This window comes from Mustela nivalis (assembly GCF_964662115.1).
Source record: "Mustela nivalis genome assembly, chromosome: 9".
NCBI lineage: Eukaryota > Metazoa > Chordata > Mammalia > Carnivora > Mustelidae > Mustela > Mustela nivalis.
The window spans coordinates 66,427,024-66,436,763 of NC_139028.1; the positions used below are offsets into that span (position 1 = coordinate 66,427,024).

General features: G+C 37.1%; 2 pseudogenes across 2 annotated transcripts; one reads left to right on the forward strand and one right to left on the reverse strand.

Moving 5' to 3' along the window:
- Nucleotides 1–2,751: 2,751 nt before the first annotated feature.
- Nucleotides 2,752–3,702, forward strand: LOC309840137 (olfactory receptor 52A1-like; annotated as a pseudogene). Its single transcript has one exon. The product of its transcript is annotated as an olfactory receptor 52A1-like (transcript).
- A 3,956-nt stretch (nt 3,703–7,658) lies between these two features.
- Nucleotides 7,659–8,695, reverse strand: LOC309840300 (olfactory receptor 52D1-like; annotated as a pseudogene). The gene has a single exon. The product of its transcript is annotated as an olfactory receptor 52D1-like (transcript).
- Between the last annotated feature and the right edge of the window lie 1,045 nt (nt 8,696–9,740).

Consider the following 9,740-nt stretch of genomic DNA (forward strand, 5'->3'; position numbering starts at 1 on the left):
AATCTACAAACTAGTTGGGACATCACCTTATTTTGGCTGTGGTCAATCTTATATACAGGAAGATGGAAGGAAGCTCTTTAGCTCTGAAATTTTCATCTTTTTGAGGAAATTTTTTCATTTCTATCATCAAAAGTTTTCACTTTTGTTTGTTTTTTCTTGTCTCCTTGATGTTGTGCAGCCTGTTTCTTTCTTAATAAAATACCTTTTCAAAAACTGCTACAGATAAAATGTGAATTGTACCAACCACTGATGTGTTCTATATATGATCTCATTTAGCACTGGGGTAAGTAAGGGTTTGTTGTTAATTTACAGATGGGTAAACTGGGGTGGTGTGTAAAGTAATTTGACAGGATCCCACAAAATATAAATATGTGTGCGTGGTGGGGGACTCATCTATCAGTTTCATATCCTTGATTTTAACCACTTGTTGATTCCTAGATAACTGTTCTCTGAAAAAGGCAATATCATCAAGTTAATGCAGCTAAGTACAATATTTCTGCCTTTACAATATCAGCCAGTTATTGAACGATTATTTAGGAGATACCAATTTATTAAGATTTTGAGATTTCTTTCTCTCTTAGCTTCTATCAACTGGAAACTCACATTCATAACTATTAGTAACATTCTCCACATATTCCATCATTTCTACCACCACATACATCCAAATGTAACATGGAGAAAACCAAAGGAAACCATTTTACACAATATGGCTTTAATCCATATCTTATGACTACTTTGCCTATTGTCTGCTCATTAGTATTCTTGCAGGAAGACAAGCAAAGAGAACTCAATGTCCCTCCACCAATTACTTTTCATTCATGTAATAATTATTGTACCAAAAATTCCTTTGATATGTCCACACATGTACTTTATGTGACTATGACACAGCTATTTATATGACTATTTCCAAGAGATTGCCCAAGAAAGAAATAGACTTCCATTACTATACCTAAAAGTTTCCATTTTTCAGGTTCTATGGATATCATCAGATTAGAGGAAAACTTGTTGTGGGAATTATTTCAATCAATGTGTTGACATGGAAAGACTGGTATAAAGTGTGAACCAGTTTAGCTATCAGAGAATGATTAATGCAACAGACACTTGGGAAATAAAAAATGGATTTCTTAAAAGTGAAATTTGAATTCCCTTAAAGAGAAATCAGATCAGGGCACCTGGGTGGCTCAGTGGGTTAAAGCCTCTGCCTTCCGCTCAGGTCATGATCCTAGGATCCTGGGATCCAGCCGGGCATCAAGCTCTCTGCTCGGCAGGGAGCCTGCTTCCTCCTCTTTCTCTGCCTGCCTCTCTGCCTACTTGTGATCTCTGTCTGTCAAATAAATAAATAAAATCTTTAAAAAAAAAAGAGAGAAGTCAGATCAATTCTGTAAAAAGTATAAAAACAGGGAGTTGTAAGATTAGCTCATGATATTCAGAGGTGCCTCAGGATTCAAATCATAGCAATTATCATAGTGTAATTATAGAATCTTAATACAGAGTCATAGTATAGTGTAAAGTTATTAATAAGAATGTAAGACTCCCACTGTGAAACCAGAGGGTTTCCACACAGATTACTGAATGATCCATTGACATTTAGCTTGTGGAAAGAAAACATCATATTCATCCAGGAGTATGGTATCTCTAAACCGATTCTGCTTCTGCCTGCATCCTGTCTTATTTTTAGCTGTTACTCATCTTAAAATGTTTCTCTATTCTTTTTCTAATTTCCTAAGCCCCTCTGTAAAAAACATCCTCCATATTCTACCCTTCCTATTCTACTCAACAAATCCACTTTGAAATTAAGTGAACTTAATTCATTCAGACAACTAAACATCCCTGGCTGCCTGTGACAACAGACCACCCTCTTCAAATCTCCTTAAAGGGCCACACTTAATGTCCCGTCAGTGATTTATTCAATGTCTTTATGATGAAAACTGAGTAAATATACAGCTAGACTCTCTCCCACCAATTCTCATTTGAGAGCCAATGTCACAGATTCAGGGATCTATAACCTGCTCTCCGGGACCAGGAATAATATTGGTTGAGGATAAGGCTCTCATTAGCTATGTACTCACCCACATAGAAGAGAAATGGGATTCTTTTAGGTCCACAAGATGCCGAGAGGGGATCTGCATTTGCCACAAAATTGGACTGATATCTACAAGGAAATAAAGAAGGAAAGCCTACAGAAGGTGTTTCAAATACCTGAGTGTAGAGGTCATGGGAAATGCAAAAGATCAATGATCTCAGACTTGTGATTTCCATTTCCACAAAAAATGTCAGAAATCCTAACACTCTCCCTTGTTCACATATGAGTCTAGTAGAGGTTTTGTTTTATTTTGTTTTGTTTTATATTTTTATTTATTTATTTGACAGAGAGAGTGAGAGGACACAAGCAGGGCGGACAGTGGGGAGAGAGAGGGAGAAGTGGACTCCCGGATGAGCAGGGAGCCCAGTGCGGGGCTCAAATCCAGGACCCTGGGATCATGATCTGAGCTGAAAGGAAGACACCTAACCATCTGAGCCACCCAGGTGCCCCTCTAGTGGAGGTTTGTAGGATTGCTTGCTATTGCGATGTTGGCATGTAGCATTAAACCTCTGAATAATCTGGCCAAACTGTCATCCAAAGTACTGAACTTATTTCTTAAAGCTCTATATGTCTGAGTAATAGTAGGGTCTGTGTATTTTCACTTCCCACTCCCATTCTCTTTCTACAGGAATGAGAATTAATGGTGAAAAGAGAGATCACTAACTTCCATGGCATCCATTAACATGTCATATATTGACCCCACAACAGTAATGCTAATTGGGATCCCTGGACTAGAGCACGTGCAATTTTGGATTGGGTTTTCTTTCTTTGTAATATGCGTGGTGGCTCTTCTGGGAAATATCATTTTACTGATCATCATCCCAGCAGAACGTAGTCTGCATCAACCCATGTACATCTTCCTGGCAGTGTTGGCAGCCACTGATATAGGACTCTGTGTAGCTATTGCTCCCAAGATGTTGGCTATCTTCTGGTTTGGGTCTTGCTCCATGACTTTTGATGCTTGCTTAGCCCAGCTTTTCTTCATCCATGCCTTGCAGGGCATGGAATCTGGCATCCTTTTGGCGATGGCCTTTGACCGCTATGTTGCCATCTGTGATCCACTGAGACACACATCCGTCCTCACACCTTTCATTCTGGTTACTATGGTGCTGGTTGTGGCAATTCGGGCAATGGTGCTTGTTGGCATTTTACCAGTTTTAATCAAAAGACTACATCTTTTCCATTCCATTGTAATTGCCCACTCTTACTGTGAGCACATGGCTGTGGTCAAGTTAGCTGCAGAAGATGTCAGAGTCAATAAGACGTGTGGTCTCCTTGTAGGTTTTACCATATTAGGATTTGACATGATTTTTATCCTCATTTCCTATATCCTTATTTTCTAGGCTGTTTTTCGCCTACACCAAAAGGAGGCACGGCTCAAAGCATTTAATACATGTACAGCTCACATTTTTGTTTTCCTTGAATTTTATATTCTTGCCTTCTTCTCCTTCTTTAGCCACCGTTTTGGACATGTTGCTCCTCCTACCCACATTCTTCTGTCTACCATCTATCTCCTTGTACCACCCGCACTCAATCCTATTGTTTACGGTGTAAAAAACAAGGTAATCCGTAAACGTGTGGCACAGATTTTTTTTCTGAATCATCAATCCCAGCAGTAAACTATTAAATGGTTATGTTGTTGGAGAGAATATTTTCACTTCCTAGGGGTAGAGACAAGTTGAACTCTGTCTCTACCCCCAGGTAGAGAACTGTGCCTGCATCGTCTTTGCCAGTTAAGCAGCTGTGTTCATGATTAGGGGCTTTACTTCAAGATGCCCAAACTTAAAGACATTTATTAAAAGGCATTTATTTCACGAACTATAGCTAGGATGAAATAAAATCTGTTCAGGTTAAGACTGCTATTAACTCTATTCATGCATTTAAATTATAATTTTATCTTTATCAATGTCTTCCTTTTTGTTTAATTTACAATTCTTTTAATTTTTTATAAGAAAGTTCACTGATTTTCAAACTTTTGTCCTTTGGAATATTTACATTATAAGCTTGGGATTTCTTTTCAACCACTGCTTTTGTTGCATCCCATCGTTATTGACATTTTATCTTAACACACAGTCAATTCCAATAAAAGTAAGAAACTGTCATGCATAGTTTCCTAACTTAAACTTTAAATAAACCAACTCAAGACCTCTCATTTTGAGGAGTTCCATATGTCTGCATTCCCAATGTGATATGGGATATCACCTGCTATATGATAGCAGAGAATATTAGCTAAGCTCTAGGATAGAATATTCTAGTATAACAGTCAAAACTAAAAGGTTTTTGTCCAGCTCTACAGTGGTGATGCTGATATAAACACTGTTTCCCATAGAACATCACCAGGTCAAACTGGCACCGCCACTTCTGCATCTGCCCTTGAAGTCTGGCAGTTCTACAAAAACTCCATCCCTCAGGGAGAGATGCAGACGTTTCTAGGTATTTCTCCATGAGTTGGAGTTCTAGTGGAGTAAAAGCCAACCCACAGATCTGCTGTTGAGGCATTTGGGGTCACTGCAGCACTGATGCACAGTTTCATATCCTATAGCTCTAACATTGTGGTCTGGTATGTAGCTTTAGCATTTGTCCTATCTCATGGCAGGAACCCTCACACATATCCCTTATTGATAAATGCCAAAGCCTGTTGCCTTTTGGTATATGGGCTTGCAGGTATACCTTCCTAATGCCAGCCAAGAGGAATGAGTTAGTTTAGCCAGTAACCATCATCCATACCAATGGCATTATCATTCACATTATCTCAGATATGTCTAGGACCATTTTATAGTCCATAAGTGGAGAAGGTAAGTCTTTCTCCCAGCACAAATTTACCTTCACTCCAACTTTCATAATCTTTTCTCTGGATTTGGGTCCTTTGAGTGGTAATTCAGTCATGGTGAAGGAAACTTTGCCTGAGTCATCTTTTTCAGTTAAGCCACTGAGTCAGTTGTTTGCTTGCATGTCTAACATTATTTTATAGCATGGTGCACAATATCGTTCTGTGCCAGTAAGGCACAATTCCTGAGTTACAAACAGTAAAGCTGTCATTCCTGCTACAACCAGAAGTCTGTTACTTCACTCACATAATCAAGTTATCTCTTTTCCTTGTATGGTCACAATAAAACCTAGAACATGAGACGAATGCTTTATCCTTCTAGACATCTATCTTTTGTTCCCTCAGACCACCTCATCCATTTTTATACCACATTTTCAAAATGTGAAAATCTTTACTGAATTTATGCATTAAATAATTTATTTTATGCAATTTCTAAAATGCCCTCTCTCCATTAGGTGGACCTTATATGAAGCAAAGAGCCCCTATGCTTCATATCATCCTTGTTTGTTACTGCATCTTCAGCACTTACTGGGCCATAGTAGAATTCTAACATACATTCATTGTGTGAATCTTTTTTAATTATGCAGCTGGCTGACCTATTATGTGTTTAGTGCACTAGCGTCCTGACTACCAGAATGCGTTGTAATTGATCTAGAAATAATTGAAGATACTTCTTCAATATTAACTAGTATTCACACACACAGATCCAGAAAACAAAACAACAACAACAAAACACACACACACACACACACACACACAAAAACATTACCTATGATAGTGGGATCGTGAGACAAAGTCATCACTTTTATCTTAAGTATATCTGTGTACATTCAGTATAAATCTGAATATGAAAATGATTCTGAGAATATTATTCTGGCTTTTTAAAAGAAAACTTTATTTATTTGACAAAGAGAGCGCATGCGAGAGAGAGTACAAACAGGAGAAGCAGTAGAGGGAGAGGGAGAAGCAGGATCCCCGCAGAGCAGGGGAGTCCCGATGTTGAACTTGATCCCAGGATGCTGGGTTCATGACCTGAGCTGAAGGCAGCTGCTTAACCAACTGAGCCATCATGGTGCCCCAGTCTGGATTTCTAAATGGACTCTTTTCTTCTTTCTTGAATCTTCTTCTTTTCTATGTTCACTGGCAAATTTTCATCATTTTTCAGCAGAACTAATAAAAATATACCCCTAAACAGTGAAGTTATTTCCTATTTCCCTGATTTCAATTTAAACACAGTTGCTGAACCATTTTTACTTCCAGGCTCTGACTTTTCAAGATCCTGATAAATTAATTCCAGTGGAGCCTAATTACATGTAGGAAAAATCTTTAAAGTGTCAAGATTATTTCCTGAAATAACTCCTGTCAATGTCTCCATATCATCATTGAAGAAACTGAGGCAGAAAGCTACCATATCTTCATAAGTTACAACATAGTTTGTAAGTGGTTGTTTGGAGATTCAAACCTGAGCAGTTGTCTCAAACATGACCTTTTATTGTCTCTCTTAGAATTGTATATATGCAAATATATATATCTTATCTAAGGCAATGTGTAATAGAGGATAATAAAAGAAATTTAGACTACCAGAAATATGAACACACAATTAGCACTTTATTTTGAAGGGAGAAAGTGTGAAATCATATGGCAGTCAGCAAAAAAGTGGTCATGTTATACCTGGCACCTGATAACCCACTTTTCCAGAAAGAAGAAATAAAAATTTCAAGGTAAAAACTGACATGATCCAATTCTAGCTGCAGCAGAAATTGTTAACATATACTAATATGGACTAATGAAAAAACTGTTTTAACAATAGATCTTAAAGAAGCCTAAATCTTTGTATCACATACAATACTGACTATCCTACACAACATTCCATATAAATATGAGTCATTGAACTTCAAAACAGGAAAAAAAAAGGCATATCACAGTCAAGAGTAAATTATAAAGAAATTATAAAGAAAGATTATTAAGAAAGAAAAATTATGAAGAAAGATAAATTATAAGAAAATACCAGAACAAAATATTCTCCTGTTTGTAATATAGATTGGGGGTAGATGGTATTAGAATATTCAAGACCTTCAAAGAATAGACAGACAACTACAGATATTTTCAAAGAATCAACGGAGTCAACCTGAACCACAATGAGGAAACAGATAAAAGAAAAATGGTAGGACAATTTCTGATATCATCAGGTCTTCTAGAAGAGTGTTTGTGGGAAGCAATTTCATTTAAAATCTTTAAAAGAATTATAGGTATACAGAATAAAATAAGACTACATGAAAAAAAAATTCCAAGAAGCACTCTCTACACAGCATATCCTGACAATTTCTTCATCCATCCATTTAGAAATTTTGCCAAAACCAGGCAAAATTCCAATTTACAGATTTAAACTGCCTTCAGTCTTATCATTCAGGACATATAAACATTCCTGTTAGTGAAGACCTACAAATGTACAACAACACAGGAAAAGTCAGAGATATGAGTCAGTAAAATATCTCTCATAAAGCTGATAAGACTGAACAATAGGATAGTCCTGTGGAGCAAACATGGCAGATAAAAACACATAGTAGTGTAGATATTGGATCATCAGGTAAATATGTTAAGAATAAATAACCTAAATCTGCCATTTCCCAAGAAATTCTCTGAAGAACAAAATCCAGTCAATGATAATTAATACTTTAAATATCAAAAGTAGAAGATATAGGGATTGGGCTTTTAGAAGGAGAGTTAATTTTTTTTTTCCTCTTTAAGTCAACAACTTAGTGAAAGAATATTTGAAAAGCTTCTTGTTTCAGAATTTGTGAAATGTAAAAGCTTGAATCGATCTCTAATCCTTTTGGTTCTAATGCCATAGATCATTGGGTTCACCGTGGGTGGAACAAGGAGGTAGATGTTAGCCACAAAGATGTGAATATGAGGAGCCACATGTTGACCAAACCTGTGAGTAAGGAAAGTGAAAAAAAACAGGAGTGTAGGCCGTTAAAATCACACACACATGGGATCCACAAGTGCCCAAGGTCTTGAGTCAAGCAGCCTTGGATGGAAGATGGAAAACCGTGTAAAGGATAATAACATAGGAACATAGGATCAGTAGGAAATCTAAACCTCCAGTGAGGAAGGCAGCAGTCAGACTGTAGATTTTGCAGATCCTGGTTTCCGCACAAGCAAGACTGATAAGAGCCATAAATTCACAGGAAATATGAGGGATGATATTAGTTCTATAGTAAGGAAGCCACCGAAGCATGAAGGGTTGAGGGCTGAAGAGCAAAACCTCACAGAAGACAATAGCCAGCCCCAAGTTCTTGATGACTCTATGTGTCAGGATAGTAGAATGCCTCAGAGGATCGCAGATTGCCACATACCTGTCAAAGGCCATGGCCAAGATAAAACCTGATGCCATGCTGCATAGTGAATGAATGAGAAACACTTATACAAGGCAGGCCAGGCTTCAAAATATATCTCCCTGCTGTGGAACCAAAAATGCTGAGGATTTTGGGCACAACAGTAGTGGAGATGACCAAGTCAGCCACAGAGAGCATACAGAGGAAGAATAACATGGGCTTGTGCAGGTTGGAATCTGCTCTGATAATAAATAGAATAGCAAAATTACCCATGAGAGCTCCCAAGTAGACAAGGCAGAAGGGCACTGACAGCCAAGTGTGGATGGCCTCCATCTCTGGAGTGCCAAGGAGAAGAAAAGTACTGGGATGGAAATTCATATCATTTGACATGATGGAAACTCCTGGCTGAATTCTGTTGTAGGGTGGTGTAGACTCTTTCATGTTCATTTGTCCATTCATTTACTGATGTTTTCATTTGTTTATTTATATAAAATATCTGGCAATGTTTTATACCCTAAGGAGACAATGATAAATAGGATGCAATCTATTCTAACTTTAGAATTTAACATTCTAATAGTGGAAAAACTGATGCAAACCAATGATTACATTCCCTAGTGATTACTGCAATAAAAGTTATGTGAATAAACCAGGAAATTTATTTCACTTGTATGAGTCAGAGGATTCATGGTTATGAGGCTTAATCTTGGTTCTGAAGCATTCTGGACCTTTGAAATAAGGGTAAAATTATACCTCAAATCAAGTTCACAATCAGAAGACATCAGTGCCTCTACTGAGAGATCAAAGAATGTCTTTGGTTTGTATGTGGGTGAAGATGAAGTAGTTGTTTGAGACATAAGCTTTTATCTCTGCCTCCTTGTGCTATCAACTTCACTGGTGAAACCACCATGATACACTGTTAATTGGCAAAAGAAAATTTCTATGTATTATACATAATATGGTTGCCTAAATAATATTCTTTGTATATACCACAGCAGAGAGAAAAGTCCAAAATATTACAAATCAAACTGTTAGCAGAATTTGGGAATTGTACACCCAAGGAGACAGCAGCAAAGTATTGTTTTTTATAACAATACTTATTTAAAGAAAAAAAAAGTTGTATAACAGACAAGCATTATTTTTCCTTTTTGAAGAAAAAAAGGTAATGCATTAGTGATTTCTCACTAGTTCTAACAAGTTTCATTTTCATTTTCGTTTGCTTCAAATAACTTTCTAATGTTTCTTTTGATTTCCTTAATCTATTTAGAAGTATGGCATTGTTTTCCATATATCCTGGGAGGGGCTCTCTAGGGAAATTGCTATTACATGGGGATTATCATAGCAGAACTCTAACTGTAATTGCCTCACTTCATTTAGAATTCACTTGTCCAGAACTGTTCCTTAAACAGATTTATATGGCAATGAAACTGTAGAATGAAAAGAACAGGAGATTCTTTCCTAAATTTTACTAGATTATCCACTATGCTACATCTAA